This window comes from Bufo bufo, chromosome 3, assembly GCF_905171765.1.
Source record: "Bufo bufo chromosome 3, aBufBuf1.1, whole genome shotgun sequence".
NCBI classification, from domain to species: Eukaryota; Metazoa; Chordata; class Amphibia; order Anura; family Bufonidae; genus Bufo; species Bufo bufo.
In genome coordinates this window covers 303987581-304006024 of record NC_053391.1, presented here as the reverse complement: position 1 = coordinate 304006024, position 18444 = coordinate 303987581, and positions in this window count along the sequence as shown.

The following is an 18444-nucleotide window of genomic DNA, read 5'->3' as shown; positions in this document are numbered from 1 at the left end:
GGATGTGCGTCAAACCGGCTAGTCCCAGAGCTGCAACGAGATTTCGCCCATTATCGCACACCACCAGGCCGGGCTTGAGGCTCACCGGCAGCAAATCACTCGTCGATCTGTTGTTCTATACCCCGCCACAACTCCTGTGCGGTGTGGGGCCTGTCCCCCAAACATATGAGTTTCAGAATGGCCTGCTGACGTTTACCCCGGGCTGTGCTGAAGTTGGTGGTGAAGGTGTGTGGCTGACTGGATGAGCAGGTGGAAGAAGAGGAGGAGGAAGCTGAGTAAGAGGAGGAGGAGACAGGAGGCAAAGAATGTTGCCCTGCGATCCTTGGCGGCAGAAGGACGTGCGCCAAACAGCTCTCCGCCTGGGGCCCAGCCACCACTTCATTTACCCAGTGTGCAGTTAGGGAGATATAGCGTCCCTGGCCGTGCTTACTGGTCCACGTATCTGTGGTTAGGTGGACCTTGCCACAGATGGCGTTGCGCAGTGCACACTTGATTTTATCGGATACTTGGTTGTGCAGGGAAGGCACGGCTCTCATGGAGAAGTAGTGCCGGCTGGGAACAACATACTGTGGGACAGCAAGCGACATGAGCTGTTTGAAGCTGTCTGTGTCCACCAGCCTAAATGACAGCATTTCATAGGCCAGTAGTTTAGAAATGCTGGCATTCAGGGCCAGGGATCGAGGGTGGCTAGGTGGGAATCTACGCTTTCTCTCAAATGTTTGTGAGATGGAGAGCTGAACTCTGCCGTGTGACATGGTTGAGATGCTTGGTGACGCAGGTGGTGGTGTTGGTGGTACATCCCATGTTTGCTGGGCGACAGGTGCCAACGTTCCTCCAGAGGCGGAGGAAGAGGCCGAGGCGGCAGCAGCAGAAGAGGCCGAGGCGGCAGTAGCAGAAGAGGTAGCAGGGGGAGCCTGAGTGACTTCCTTGTTTTTAAGGTGTTTACTCCACTGCAGTTCATGCTTTGCATGCAGGTGCCTGGTCATGCAGGTTGTGCTAAGGTTCAGAACGTTAATGCCTCGCTTCAGGCTCTGATGGCACAGCGTGCAAACCACTCGGGTCTTGTCGTCAGCACATTGTTTGAAGAAGTGCCATGCCAGGGAACTCCTTGAAGCTGCCTTTGGGGTGCTCGGTCCCAGATGGCGGCGGTCAGTAGCAGGCGGAGTCTCTTGGCGGCGGGTGTTCTGATTTTGCCCACTGCTCCCTCTTTTGCTATGCTGTTGGCTCGGTCTCACCACTGCCTCTTCCTCCGAACTGTGAAAGTCAGTGGCACGACCTTCATTCCATGTGGGGTCTAGGACCTCATCGTCCCCTGCATCGTCTTGATCCCTGACCTCCTGTTCAGTCTGCACACTGCAGAAAGACGCAGCAGTTGGCACCTGTGTTTCGTCATCATCAGAGACGTGCTGAGGTGGTATTCCCATGTGCTCATCATCAGGAAACATAAGTGGTTGTGCGTTAGTGCATTCTATGTCTTCCACCGCTGGGGAAGGGCTAGGTGGATGCCCTTGGGAAACCCTGCCAGCAGAGTCTTCAAACAACATAAGAGACTGCTGCATAACTTGAGGCTCAGACAGTTTCCCTGGTATGCATGGGGGTGATGTGACAGACTGATGGGCTTGGTTTTCATGCGCCATCTGTGCGCTTTCTGCAGAAGACTGGGTGGGAGATAATGTGAACGTGCTGGATCCACTGTCGGCCACCCAATTGACTAATGCCTGTACCTGCTCAGGCCTTACCATCCTTAGAACGGCATTGGGCCCCACCAAATATCCCTGTAAATTCTGGCGGCTACTGGGACCTGAGGTAGTTGTTACACTAGTACGTGTGGCTGTGGCAGAACGGCCACGTCCTCTCCCAGCACCAGAGGGTCCACTAACACCACCACGACCATGTCCGCGTCCGCGTCCCTTACTAGATGTTTTCCTCATTGTTACCGTTCACCACAATAAGAAAAATATTATTTGGCCCAATGTATTGAATTCAAATTCAGGCCTTTTTTTACAGACACCTAACACTATCTGGCTATCTATTTAGGTACCGTATTACACTAATACAGGCACAGCAGTAATGACAGATTTAGCTGAATATAAATTTGAGGCCTATTATTTAGGCGCTGGGTGACAGGTATACGTTTACGGACAGAATTAGACTTGGATATGCACAGTAGCGTGTGTGTGAAGTTATTGAGAATGACCCTATCAGCACCTTGAATCTAATATACCCTTTTAGGGATAGATTTAAAGTAGGCCTGATACAGCAGAAAACACTAATTTAGGAAATTGCTAGGTTGGGAATTGTATTTCAACCCAGAACAAAAACTGTGCTTTGACGGACACAATATAACTTGACTAGCTACAGCAATAACCACAGATTTAGCTGAATATAAATTTGAGGCCTATTATTTAGGTGCTGGGTGACAGGTATACGTTTACGGACAGAATTAGACTTGGATATGCACAGTAGCGTGTGTGTGAAGTTATTGAGAATGACCCTATCAGCACCTTGAATCTAATATACCCTTTTAGGGATAGATTTAAAGTAGGCCTGATACAGCAGAAACCACTAATTTAGGAAATTGCTAGGTTGGGAATTGTATTTTAACCCAGAACAAAAACTGTGCTTTGACGGACACAATATAACTTGACCAGCTACAGCAATAACCACAGATTTAGCTGAATATAAATTTGAGGCCTATTATTTAGGCGCTGGGTGACAGCTATACGTTAACAGACAGAATTAGACTTGGATATGCACAGTATCGTGTGTGTGAAGTTATTGAGAATGACCCTATCAGCACCTTGAATCTAATATACCCTTTTAATGAATAGATTTAAAGTAGCCCTGATACAGCAGAAACCACTAATTTAGGAAATTGCTAAGTTGGGAATTGTATTTCAACCCAGAACAAAAATATATCCTTTGCCAGACAGCAGACAGTATTAAAATTGGCTGGCCACAGCTGAAACACCAGATTTAGGGTACTGCTATTTTGGCAATTGTATTTCACCCCTCAATAAAATAGCAAGCGCAGCCAAGCCCCTGATGTAGGATATAGCCAAAAAATAACCACACTATTGATGGTTAAATGGACTTGGTGGCAGCTTGCCCCTGATGTAGGATATAGCCAAAAAATAACCACACTATTGATGGTTAAATGGACTTAGTGGCAGCTTGCCCCTGATGTAGGATATAGCAAAAAAATAACCACACTATTGATGGTTAAATGGACTTGGTGACAGCTTTCCCCTGATGTAGGATATAGCAAAAAAATAACCACACTATTGATGGTTAAATGGACTTTGTGGCAGCTTGCCCCTGATGTAGGATATAGCAAAAAAAATAACCACACTATTGATGGTTAAATGGACTTGGTGGCAGCTTGCCCCTGATGTAGGATATAGCCAAAAAATAACCACACTATTGATGGTTAAATGGACTTGGTGACAGCTTGCCCCTGATGTAGAATATAGCCAAAAAATAACCACACTATTGATGGTTAAATGGACTTGGTGGCAGCTTGCCCCTGATGTAGGATATAGCCAAAAAATAACCACACTATTGATGGTTAAATGGACTTGGTGGCAGCTTGCCCCTGATGTAGGATATAGCAAAAAAATAACCACACTATTGATGGTTAAATGGACTTGGTGGCAGCTTGTCCCTGATGTAGGATATAGCCAAAAAATAACCACACTATTGATGGTTAAATGGACTTGGTGGCAGCTTGCCCCTGATGTAGGATATAGCCAAAAAATAACCACACTATTGATGGTTAAATGGACTTGGTGACAGCTTGCCCCTGATGTAGGATATAGCAAAAAATAACCACACTATTGATGGTTAAATGGACTTGGTGGCAGCTTGTGCTGGCGCACCACAAGCCACAAAATGGCCGCCGATCACCCCAGAAAAAAGTGACTGAAAAACGCTGTCGGTGGGTAATAATTCAATTAGGAATTATTAATTATGGTCATAAAAATAATTAATCATAAAAAAATAAAATTTATAAAATTTGTCGTAAATTCTTAAAATCATGACCTGGTGAATTGTAGACAACCTAATTGATACAATTCACATCTGAGTCCGACTATTTCCTCAGATAAATAAGTTCTTTTTGACGTGAGATGACGTTAATGATAAAATGTAGTTCTGCATTACACAATAATACACAGGTATTATAAAAATATGCAGATTTATTGGTTACAAGATTATAAACATATATAAGTAAATAAACACAATGATACATGCAAATGAATATATATAGTGTTAATATAAAGCATTACAAGCTTAACAATACATGTGAGTGGAAATAACTTGTCACATTATAACCAAGCTATTAATAGGTTAGGATATCAAAATATGAACATAAGTTATATACATTACTTCTGTTCAGAGAAAACCTCATGATATCAAGATGGGCCTGTCTAATCCTAGACATCAATATAGAATGCTAAATACATTCTGCCCCCCTAACCAACTACACATCACATGGCTTCAAGATGGGCAAATCCATTCAAGGATATAACTAAGGGCTCTTTCACACTTGCGTTATTGTCTTCCGGCATAGAGTTCCGTCGTCGGGACTCTATGCCGGAAGAATACTGATCAGGATTATCCTAATGCATTCTGAATGGAGAGTAATCCGTTCAGGATGCATCAGGATGTCTTCAGTTCCGGTACGGAACGTTTTTTGGCCGGAGAAAATACCGCAGCATGCTGCGCTTTTTGCTCCGGCCAAAAATCCTGAAGACTTGCCGCAAGGCCGGATCCGGGATCAATGCCCATTGAAAGGCATTGATCCGGATCCGGCCTTAAGCTAAACGTCGTTTCGGCGCATTGCCGGACCCGACGTTTAGCTTTTTCTGAATAGTTACCATGGCTACCGGGACGCTAAAGTCCTGACAGCCATGGTAAGTGTAGCGGGGAGCAGGGGAGCAGCATACTTACCGTCCGTGCGGCTCCCCGGGCGCTCCAGAGTGACGTCAGGGCGCCCCAAGCGCATGGATCACGTGATCACATGGATCACGTCATCCATGCGCATGGGGCGCTCTGACGTCATTCTGGAGCGCCCGGGGAGCCGCACGGACGGTAAGTATACCGCTCCCCCGCTCCCCGCTCCTACTATGGCAACCAGGACTTTAATAGCGTCCTGGGTGCCATAGTAACACTGAACGCATTTGGAAGACGGTTCCGTCTTCAAATGCTTTCAGTACACTTGCGTTGTTACGGATCCGGCAGGCACCTCCGGCAACGGAAGTGCATGCCGGATCCCAACAACGCAAGTGTGAAAGAGGCCTTAGAAGAGATAACTGTATCCTTCCGCCTCATCCTGGACTATTTTCAAATATATGTGACTTTGGTAAGACTATTAAGACAAATAGCAGGGATCTAGGATCTTAAATGGGAAGGATTTGGAACGAATCCTTCCTGTGGGAATCCATCACTTAGCTTGGCGAAGAATGTTCTATCAATATATATATATATATAAATATATATATAAAAGCAATTATTTAATGCTTTGCTAGATTATGAGTCTTGATTCTTCTGCAGGTAGAATGAAGCCTCACAATATCCTAAGACTACATCTCAATATGGAGATGATCAATTAATTTAATTATTTATTTATTCGCCAATCTAGATGGTATAATTTCACCCACACTATCAAATTAGTCTTAATAAAATGAAATATCATTTCCTGTGTCTCTTACCAAGTCCTAGTAGGAATCTCACTTCTGCTCCTAGGAAAGCTGGGTGGTCCATCATAGCGCATCTCATCATGGCTTTCATCTTGATAGACCTCCACTTCTCCTCTCCTCTCTCTTTCCTTTCTTTCTTTCTTTTTTTTCTTTCCCCTCCTGTGTATGGCTTATGATCCCAAACTTATCAGTTAGACACACCTTCCTGGTTTGGATCTTTCCAATCATTGTCGGATGGGCGTGATCATTGATAAAAAATGTGACATCATAACCCTACCCAGAATGCACTTTTACTACTGTTGTAATGTCACCTACTGATACCTAGGTGGCACTGCTGTATAAGCTATCTGCATCATAGTATAAAGGGTTAACTTATGTAAGTCTGAATATACATTTTGACCTTAGAAGCTTTAATTCAAAGCCATAGGGATTAATTCTGACACTTGTAGCAATTAGAAACAGACCTCTAGGCGTCTCTTTTGAATGTTTCTCACACTTAATTTATGGATCGTAAATGGCTTGTTTTCTCACAGAGATATCAGTACCTCCTGTCATACCAAAGATGTGATTAATTGTTACAAAACACACATCTTCACAGACACTCTTCTAATGAGAAATATATACAATATACTGGATACATGTTGTCTTCGTAACATATAACAATATAATATAAACAAATATATATATGTCCTACTAATTGTCTTATGCTAAGGAATAACTAAGGCTTATTAAATGAATACATACATATTATATATTTTGCTTCATTAATAAATGCCTAATTGTATAGGTAATTATCACCAGCTGCATAGAGCCCCTCTTTATTGCCCGTCATAAATTTAAAAGTAAACAAGGATGCCTCTTCTCAGACTGGTATATTCATGAGAAGAATAACATTAAGCTTTGTGTGACCTTAATTTGGCCTACTCAAGACATACAAAATTGTAACTATAGTCGAGCATGGCTCTTAAAGGAATGAACATCCATTTTGACAATAATGAATTGGATATCAATGCATTTACCTATGAAAAGGCACAACAACGCTCTGGGCAGCCTAAAAACAGTGAGCAATTGAATAGCAACAGTTCAATGATCCACAGCTGTAGATCGATCACTGTCTTAAGTGTTTTGGAGGAGTTAATCTGCCTAATCTCGCCCTAACGTCGCAGCTGCAACCTCTCCCTACACTTGTAACAGCAGAGTGACGTGCAGCGCTACGTGACCCAAGCTTATATAGAGGCTGGGTCACATGCTGCACTGGCCAATCACAGCCATGCCAATAGTAGGCATGGCTGTGATGGCCTCTTGGGGCAAGTAGTATGACGCTTGTTGATTGGCTGCTTTGCAGCCTTTCAAAAAGCGCCAAGAAAGCGCCGAACACCGAACCCCGAACCCGGACTTTTACAGTTCGGGTTCGCTCATCCCTACTCACCTTAATCCACTTGATCTCGCAGCCCGGCTTGTCTTTGCTGTGCACAGGAAAAGGACCTTTGATGATGTCACTGCGATCATCACATGGTCAGTCACATGATCCATCACCATGGTAAAAGATCATGTGATGGACCATGTGATGAGCGCTGTGACATCATCAAAGGTCCTATTCCTCAAAGAAGAAGACAGAAGAGATGCCGTCTGCGCGAACAAGTGGATTAAGGTGAGTTAAATTATTTTTTATTAACCCCTCCAGCCCTATTGTACTATGCATTCTGTATTCAAAATGCTATTATTTTGCCTTATAACCATGTTATAAGGGGAAATAATACAATCTACACAACCTTGAACCCAAACCTGAACTTCTGTGAAGAAGTTCGGGTCTGGGTACCTCATTCAGTTTTTTATCACGTGCGTGCAAAACACATTGCACCCGCGCGATAAAAACTGAACAACGGACCGCAATCGCAGTACCTACTCGGGCGGGTTTGCCGCAACGCATCCGGACCTTATCCGGACACGCTCGTGTGAAAGGGGCCTAAGGGGGTGGGTTATTATGAAAATCACTGTTAACGAGACGGGGTACTGTGGAGGTCACAAATAAAGGGGCGGCCACTGTGGAGGTCACTGTTAAAGGGACGTTCGCTGTAGATGTTACTGTTAAGGGGGCAGGGGACTGTGGAGACCACTGTTAAAGGGGCAGCTGCTGTGGAGGTCACTGTTAAGGCAGCAGGGTACTGTGAGGTCACTGTTATGGGAACGGGGTACTGTGGCAGTCACTGTTAAAGGGGCGCATGCTGTGGAGGTCTCTGTTAAGGGGGCAGGGAACGATGGAGGTCACAGTTAAGGGGACAATCTGCTATGGAGGTCAGTATTACGGGGCGAAGTGCTATAAATGTAACTGTTAAAGGGGCGGGCCCCTGTGGAAGTCACTGTCAAGGGGGTGGGATGCTGTGGAACTCACTGTTAAAGGGGCGGGCTGATGTGAATGACAAAGTAACGGGGGTGGGCTGCTGTGGTGGTCCATTTTAAGGAGACAGGAAACTTTGGGTGGGGTCAGTGTGAAGGGGTGGGGGCTGTGGAGTTCACTGTTAAGGGGCTGGGGTGCTGTAGAGGTCACTCTTATGGGAGATATATTTTAATGACACACAGAAACATTATATGAAATATACTCGTGCGAAGCCGGGTCCTTCTGCTAGTTACCTATAAGTATGAAGAAGTAAAGAAATCAACAAGATAAAAAAAAAAGAAATTTTATAAAAATGGAGTTTAAGGGCTTCTGCAATTTTCCTTTCTGATGATCTATCCTCTGGATATATCATTAGCATCTGATTGGCGGGGGTCCAAAACCTGGGACCCCTACCGATCAACTTTTTGTTTACGGAAGGCCCAGTGATGTCACGACTAGTATTACTGGCCTGGGTGCGGCTAAGCTCCATTCAAGTGAACAGAGCTTAGCCCCACCCAGGCCAGTGATACTAGTCGTGACTTCACTGGGCCTGCGGTAAACAGAGAGAAGGCAGCGGCTCTACTGGAGCGCCGCTGCCGCCTTCTCAAACAGACCCCCACTGATCAGATGCTGATGATCTATCCAGAGTATAGATCATCAGAAAGAAAAAAAATGCAGAAACCCTTTAACTAAAAAGAAACAGACTAAGCGCTCCATATAGCCAAGCACTGTAATACATATTAGGCCACATAATAATTTAATAATGCATGCTAATGAATGGTATAATATGCATAATACTGTACATTGACGGGTGATACCATAGAGATTATACGAACAAAATGTCTACAAGATGACTCAACATCCAAAAACCTTACTCCTGACACTCATTTCTTATTCACTGTTTTGTCAGTGTACAGTGAGGGGATCAATATGCACTCTATGGAACATCTGCATAGACAAATCCAGTGTGTATTACAATGGGGGATTACTTTTAATAGGTCATATTGAGCCTGGATCCATCACCGATCACCTAGGTTGCCCTTATTGTTAACCAGTACTATTTTGGTGGAGTAAATAGATTCTCATCTGTAATGCTCTGGTAAGATTTATACAAAATATTTTCTGGAACAAATAATTAAAATATAAATGTGGGTCTACCTACCAAATCTCATTGTGATTCAGAATTCATTATAGCAGTAGCATCAGGTTTAGTGAAACCTGTATATTGTTATTACAAGCATTAAAACTAGTGTTGAGTGAAGCATCCGAAGGGGAATTCGGTCCGAAGTTTAGGAAAACTTAGATTCTAAACGGATCCAAATTTCATTGTGCTTTGTGATAACAAATCAGTTTTCCTAAAATGGTAAATGAAAAAGGACGATTCCGGCACTTATTGTTCTTCCCATAAAATCTTCGTCTTTATTGAATCACATCATATGCGGAACAGTATCACAAACAAACTGTTGTTTACGCGTTTCGGAGACCTTCTCCTTAGTCGGAGAATTGTCCTTTTTCATTTACTTTACCCACGTCCAGGAACTTGCTGGCTTGACTCCGGGCACACGGGATACAACACACCGACTAGGTGAGCTGGATAAACGTTACCTATATTTCCTAAAATGGTGGCTGCACGTGTTAGAAAGTGAAAGTAAGTGTAGAGGAGACAAGCCCAGGAACGCAAGATCACCCATAATGCTGTGCAGCCAGCCAATCAGCAGGTAGCCATCCCCCTGTGATGTCACAGCTAGGCAGGGCCCTATAAAACCCCGATCCCGCCCAGTCCCGCCATTTTCCTGTGAGCTGAACATAGGGAGAGACATGACAAGATGCTCATGCACTAGGGACAGTGTTGCTGCAAAATGTTAACAGAGTGTAGGACAATATTGGAGAGGGAGACTGCAGGGAGAGTGAAAGGAGAGCGTAGGAGACTGCTGAACTACAGACTCTGCCACAATTTATCACCGTGTACATAGCTGTGCAGTGCACGAAGAGTCATAGCTAATCCATTCTGTTAGCTGTAGAGTTACTGTGCATCAGTATTACAGGTCACTGTTACTTTTAGGCAGATTGGCCTGGGTATACCTAATTTATAGTGATTTGTGACAAATTAATTTATAATGAATTAAAATTTCTTGTCGAACTTCGTCAAATCAAATTTTTCAAAACTTCACTCATCTCTAATTAAAGTTATCTCTAATAACTAAAGTTATTATGCAATTACAAAGCAGGTTCCAGTTAGGTAACATGCCTCTCATAGCATGTAACTGAATATATTGTTTGTGTAGAAGCCAAACAGATGATAAGAATAGCAGTGGAGCACTGTGATGATATAATTCTTGCATGAATACCCCATTTATCCCATAAACATGCAGTCGGTAATTTAAAGCTATTAATTCAACATTTTAGGTGTGCCTGCTAGTTTCTTACATATGCAACCTGTTTCACCACATTCTGCAACTTCTTTTGAACAGACATCATCCAGCATGTCTTTCAGAGTAACTATTTAACTGTTACCTATGGGCAGAATCATCTCATAAACATTTAGCATGTCATAGAGACACAGACATTTTGGTAGGGGTCCGTATCCTAATACCCCCACAGATCTCTGGAACTATGGGGTAAGAGAGCCCCTTCACTTTTTTTAATCAGACGTTATAGACTGTAGACTTTCTATGAAACTGTACATCTCCAGGAAAGCCAAAAACACTCCATTCAGAGCATAATGGATTCCCTCACATGCAGCAGAATTTGTTGCTGAAAATGTCAGTTCTATTCCTCTGAATGGGCCTTGAAGAAATCTGCTTACTTGCTGCCAAAACAACCCAATTTAAATGAATGGAACCAATTTTCAGCTGAATAAATTTTCTGCAACAAAATGTGCTATGTATAAAGGTACTCTAAAGGGGCAAAGAATGCTTCTGCCCTATTGTTCTAATGACCATTAAGGGTCTCAGTACACAAACCCCACCGATCAAAGTCACTTCGACATGTCAGATATTTTGGAGAGAGCAGGTCTATGTATTTATATCTTGATATATTAAACCCAGGTTCGGACTGGTCCTAGGGGAACAGGTAAATCCCCCGGTGGGCCCTTGTGCAAGGGTGGTCCCCTGAGCAAGGGTGTGTCCCCATTCCCTCACCCTCTGCTCACATAGACTGTACTACAGATATGCAGCATACGGTACAGCATCTCAACCAGCCTATCCTTCCATATAAGAACTAGATATATTAACTTCAGAGTTGATTTCTAGGCATAAAGGCAGTCCAGTCAGTATTCTCTATCGTAACAGGGAACCTCCATGACACCGTGCAACAATGAGAGAAAAACATGTGATTTATACTAAAATGAGCGTGCTGATTCCCAATATGAACTCAAAATTTGCCTGACACATCTAGATTTTAAGTTATACATGCAGAGCCTATTCAGTTATAATATTAATGCATTATATTGGAAATATTCCAATGGACATGTCCAGACCTGTCCGGACGCACTTAGGCAGATGTCAGCAGTAAGTATATAAGGTAAGCTGGACAGATCTTGATAAAGATATAGTGCTATCAGTTTTGAAACTTAAAGGGACACTGACAGGCCCAATAAGCATATTTAGGTATATATATGACAGTACAGATCTTATCAAGTGTATTAAAATCATCTAAGTATCCCCCCTGTCCACCTTATAAATACCGAAAACTAAAGTTTTATAACCTGCTTGTCTCGTCTCCAATCTGCCCAAGGGGCGGCGTTTCATCTCAAAATGCGCCCAGCCAGCCTCTCCCAACTGCCGTTCTGAAGCCCCGCCCAGCTCATCAATATTCACTTCGCCCGGCGGCGGCTACAACTCTCCCCGACTCAAGATCCTGCGCATGGCCAATTCAATCCTCTGGGCACGTCCTCCGACTAATCTTCAGCGCATGCGCCCGGCCGGGGTCACATCGCGCCTGCGTACAGACAGTCTGCGTCTTAGAGGCCGCTGCAGCATCTGCTTTATGCGCCGGGCACTTGAGTTGGGGAGAGTTGTAGCCGCCGCCCAGCGAAGTGAATATTGATGAGCTGGGCGGGGCTTCAGAACGGCAGTTGGGAGCGGCTGGCTGGGCGCATTTTGAGATGAAACGCCGCCCCTTGGGCAGATTGGAGACGAGACAAGCAGGTTATAAAACTTTAGTTTTCGGTATTTATAAGGGGGACAGGGGGGATACTTAGATGATTTTAATACACTTGATAAGACCTGTACTGTCATATATATACCTAAATATGCTTATTGGGCCTGTCAGTGTCCCTTTAAGATGGATAATCGCAAATGTGTTAACGAGCCAGACAATTTCTGTTAGTGTATGACTCAGTGTAATACACTAACAGGCAATGCATTACAATACAGATGTATTTCAATGCATTGCAGAGGGGATCAGACCCCCAAAAGTAAAGTCCCAGAGTGGGACAGAAATAAAGTTTTTAATTTTTAATATAAAAAAAAAAACATTTCAAGTTAAAAAAGAAAAAAAACGCCCCTTTCCACAGATTTTATATAAAAATATATATATAAAAAAGAATATACACATATTAGGTATTGCCGCTTCTGTTACGACTGGCTCTATAAATATATCACATGATCCACCCCATCCGATAAACACCGTAAAAGAAATAAAAAATGTTTTTAAAAAAGCCATTTTTGTCACCTTACATCACAAAAAGTGCAACACCAAGCGATCAAAAAGGCATATGCCCCCCAAAATGGTACCAATAACCGTCACCTCATCCCGCAAAAAAAGAGCCCCTATATAAGACAATCGCCCAAAAAATTAAAAAAACTATAGCTCTCAGAACATGGAAACACTAAAACATATTTTTTTTGTTTCAAAAATGCAATTACTGTGTTAAAGTGAAATAAATGAAAAAAAGTATACATATTAGGTATCACCGCGTCCGTAACAATCGGCTCTATAAAAATATCACATGACTTAACCCCTCATGTGAACACAGTAAAAAATAAAAACAGTGCCAAAAAAGCTATTTTTGTCACCTTACATCACAAAAAGTGCAACACCAAGCGATCAAAAATGTGTATGCCCCCCAAATGATACCAATAAAACCGTCACCTCATCCCGCAAAATAAGGGCCCCTATATAAGACAATCGCCCAAAAAATAAAAAAATAACTATAGCTCTCAGAACATGAAGACACTAAAACATCATTTTTTTGTTTCAAAAATGCAATTACTGTGTTAAAGTGAAATAAATAAAAAAAAGTATTAGGTATCGGCACGTCCGTAACAACCAGCTCTATAAAAATATCACATGACTCAACCCCTCAGGTGAACACAGTAAAAAAAAAAAACATTGCCAAAAAAAGCTATTTTTTTGTCATCTTAGGCTACTTTCACACTAGCATTCAGAGAGGATCCGTCTGGTGTCTGCACAGACGGATCAGCTCCTATAATGCAGACGTTTGGATCCGTTCAGAACGGATCCGTCTGCATTATAGTTTAGAAAAAATTCTAAGTGTGAAAGTTGTTCAGACGGATACGTCCAGACTTTACATTGAAAGTCAATGGGGGACGGATCCGTTTGAAAATTGAGCCATATTGTGTCAACTTCAAACGGATCCGTCCCCATTGACTTACATTGTAAGTCTGGACTGATCCGTTTGCCTCCGCACGGCCAGGCGGACACCCGAACGCTGCAAGCAGCGTTCGGGTGTCCGCCTGCTGAGCGGAGCGGAGGCTGAACGCTGCCAGACTGATGCATTCTGAGCGGATCCGCATCCACTCAGAATGCATTGGGGCAGTACGGATGCGTTCGGGGCCACTTGTGAGAGCCTTCAAACGGAGCTCACAAGCGGAGCCCCGAACGCAAATGTGAAAGTAGCCTTACATCATGAAAATTGCAACACCAAGCGATCAAAAAGGCTTATGTCCCCAAAAATAGTACCAATAAAACCATAATCTCATCCCGCAAAAAATGAGCCCCTACCTAAGATAATCGGTCAAAAAATAAAAAAGTATGTCTCTCAGACTATGGAGACACTAAAACATGTTTTTTGTTTCAAAAATGCTATTATTGTGTAAAATTTAAATTAATAAGAAAAAGTATACCCCTCAGGTGAACGCTGTAAAAGAAATAAATAAAAACTATGCCAAAACAATAAAAAAATTTGGTCACCTTGCCTCATAAAGTGTAATAGTGAATGATCAAAAAATCATATGTACCCAAAAATGGTACCAATAAAAGCGTCAACTCTTCCTGCAAAAAATGAGCCTCTGCACAAGATTGGCAGAAAAATAAAAAATAAATGGCGTTCAGAAAATGGAAACACAAAAACATATTTTTTTTCAAAAATGCTTTATTATGTAAAACTGAAAGAAAGTAGACATATTTGATATCACTGCGTCCGTAACAACCTGCTCTATAAAAATAGCGCATGATCTAACCTGTCAGATGAACGCTGTAAAAAATAAAAACAGTGCCAAAACAGCCATTTTTTGCTTACCTTGCCTCACAAAAAACGTAATATAGAGCGATTAAAAATCATATGTACCCCAGAATAGTATCAATAAAATTGTCACCTTATCCTCTAGTTTCCAAAATGGGGTCACTTTTGAGAGTTTCTACTGTAGGGGTGCATCAGGGGGGTTTCAAATTGGACATGGTGTCTAAAAATCAGTCCAGCAAAATCTGCCTTCCAAAACCATGCGGCAGTCCTTTCCTTCTGCTCCCTGCCGTGCTCCCTTACATCAGTTTCCGACCACATGTGGGGTGTTTCTGTAAACTACAGAATCAGTGTAATAACTGTTGAGTTTTGTTTGGCTGTTAACCATCAATGTGTTAAAGAAAAAAATGGATTAAAATGGAAAATCTGCCAAAAAAGTGAAATTTAGAAATTTAATCTCCATTTTCCTTTAATTCTTGTGGAACACCTAAAGGGTTAACAACATTTGTAAAATTAGTTTTAAATAACTTGAGGGGTATAGTTTTTACAATGGGGTCATTTATGGGGGGGTTTCTATTACGTAAAGTGACTTCAGACCTAAACTGGTCCTTAAAAAGTGGGTTTTGGAAATTTTCTTAATTTTTTTTTTAATTGCTTCTAAAATTCTAAGCCTTCTAATGTCCCCAAAAAATGAAATGACATTTACAAAATGATGCAAACATAAAGTAGACATATGGGGAATATTAAGTAATAAATATTTTATGAGGCATCACTTTCTGTTTTAAAAGCAGAGAAATTGAAATTTTTTAAATTTTTTGCTCAATTTGGGATTTTTCATAAATGAAGGTGAAATATATTGACTCAAATTTATGACTGTCATGAAGTACAATGTGTCACGAGAAAACAATCTCAGAATGGCTTAGATAAATAAATGCTTTCCAATCTGACCCTTTTTAGATTTGCAAAAAAATGGCCTGGGCAGGAAGGTGAAAACTGGTCCGGGGTAGAAGGGGTTAAACCAGTACCACATGATGTAGAGAATCCAGTGCCTTCCCTCCGACAGCAGAAACTGCAATTGAAACAGACGGTTCTGATCCTGATGAAGAAGAAGATGTTGATTGTCACAATGTATTTCCTGATCCAGAACAACTGGAGGGTCAGCCGCACTTGCTGAGCCAATCAGATTTAGATGATCTGGTAAGAAATCTGTCACAAAAACTCACTGAAAAAAGTGGCCTAAATGGGTGAAAATACTCCAAACCCAGACACTGTAGCGTGTCTATAACCCGGGGAGCATGCGGTTCGCAGATAACAGCAATCCCCAGCAAGAAATGCATACAATGGAGGATGCCGGGGCAGACCTCATGCACCACAAGGACATCTTACACAAAATGATACATTGTGCAGATGAAAAAATATACATACAAAAATCACTACAAAAAATGCACCAAAATGATACGCAACTGACAATACTAGCTAATTCCTCAAGACGATGTTAAAAGCTGATAACTTTGCCAATATCTTCCAGTCAGGAACATATCGGAGCCCCTCATGCACCACGTCACGGTGTCTCAGCACGCATGGGGTCCTACAACTCAACTGCCCGTGGTATGTGAACAGAGTCTGAATCAGTGCTAGAACCAACTCACAGCCAGTCTCTCACATGCCTCCATAGTGGTATCACCAATGCACTGTGAGGTAGAATAAAGCTGTAAGCCGCACCCACAACAGACCATGTGACACAGAAGCTACCAGGTGCCAAAGAACGTTACCAACAAAATAAAGTGGCACATTCCATACACATAAAGACAAAAACTCACTGAAAAAAGTGTCCTAAAGGGGTGAAAATCCTCCAAACCTAGACACTGTAGCATGTCTATAACCGGGGGAGCAATTCCTCCGCATGCGGTCTGCAGATAACGGCAATCCCCAGCAAAAAATAAAATAAAAACTGTGCTAAAACAAACTATTTTCTTTGTCACCTTACATCACAAAAAGTGCAACACCAAGCAATCAAAAAGGCGTATGCACCCCAAAATAGTACCAATCAATTCGTCACCTCATCCCGCATCCTCAACTAGGTCTATTAAAATATCACATGACCTAACCCCTCAGATGAACACCATAAAAAAAAAAAATGTGTAAAAAGAGAAAATTTTTTGTCACCTTACATCATAAAAAGTGTAATACCAAGCGATCAAAAAGTCATACACACCACAAAATAAAACCCATTAAACCGTCATTTCATCCCGCAAAAAATTAGACCCTACCTAAGACAATTGCCCAAAAAATAAAAAAAACTATGGCTCTCAGAATATGGAGACACTAAAACATAATGGCCCAGATTCAAGAAGCACTTGCGCGGGAACAAGTGTGATTTGCGCCGCGCAAGTACTGATTTGCTCCTATGCAAATTTGCGGCTGATTCTGTAAACCAGTTAAGCCTGAAATGCGGCCATTTTCCCGCGCACGCAGCCTAGCTGTTCCTGCGCAATTTTGCGCGGGGTGTAAGTTGCGCCTTCATGGAATTCCCTCAGCGAATATGCAAATTAGGTACTGCCGATGATTCAGAAACATGCGCGTGTGATGCGCATCTTGCGCTGGAAGCGTGCAAGCTTTTTTCCCTGGGCAAACTTGCTCCTGTTAAAAGCAGGGGCAAGTTAGCAAAAGATGGCCAAATGTCATCTGAAGGAGCGCGCAACTTCAGCAGCACCTAGACAGACGATCTGAACAAGCAGAGCACCCACATTTTCGGGACCTCACATCTGTGCACCAACATGCCAGGGGCAGCTATGGTTCTTGATATTCTATTGACTGAGCCGACTCGTAGGAGGGCACGGGAGAGGATTTACAGAGGGCGCTACAACCTTTTTCAGATGACTGAGGCCTCATGCACACGACCGTTGTGTACATCCGCGGCCGTTGTTCCGTTTTTTTTCGCGGACCCATTGACTTTCAATGGGTCCGTGGAAAAATCGGAAAATGCACCGTTTGGCTTCCGCGTCCGTGATCCGTTTTTCCAGTCCGTGAAAAAAATATGACCTGTCCTATTTTTTTCACGGACAACGGTTCACGGACCCATTCAAGTCAATGGGTCCGTGAAAAATCACGGATGCACACAAGATAGTCATCCGCGTCCGTGATCCGTGTCCGTGATCCGTGTCCGTTTTTCCTATCATTTTCAATGGAAACTTGACTTAGTTTTTTTTTTCACTTTTCATGTCCGTGGATCCTCCAAAAATCAAGGAAGACCCACGGAAGAAAAAACGGTCACGGATCACGGAACAACGGAAATCCGTTTTGCGGACCGCAAAAAAAACCGGTCGTGTGCATGAGGCCTGATACTGAGGTGTATCGCATGTTTCGCTTTAGCCCTGAAGTCATCCTTGAGTTGGTAACAATCCTGCAGGATGACATCAGCAGCCCGACCCAAATCCAAATCCCAAATCCTGAGCATATAGAAAAATAATAAAAAAATCATATTGTGTTGAGCAAAAAAATGTCGACATAAAATTATTTTTTAGTTTTTTTCTTTGGGCCAAGGGTGCCCCGGCTCTGGCTCCTCAATCTCCGTGGTGCGGAGGAGGCATGGGGTGGGGATGGAGGGGTGGGGGGAGGAGGGGGGGGAGGAAAAAGCAGGATGAAATTCAGCAAAGAACCTGCGCAAGTCTGCTCCTATTTATTTGCTCAGTGCAAGCTGCTGAGCAGGATTTGCCCTGAAATTATGCTAGCAAACCTCTGCTGAGCCGAAAATTCCTCATTTACATAGGGGCACACCCACTTTGACTTGCACGGCCTTGCGCCCTCAGCTTTGCCTTAAACAGGAGCAAATTAAATGAACAAACGATTCCTGAATCAGGTGGCAATTTGGCAAAATTGCTCCAGCGCAGAGAAATTCAGCTGAGCGGCTGAGGTGTAAGTAATGGGCAAATCTACCTGAATCT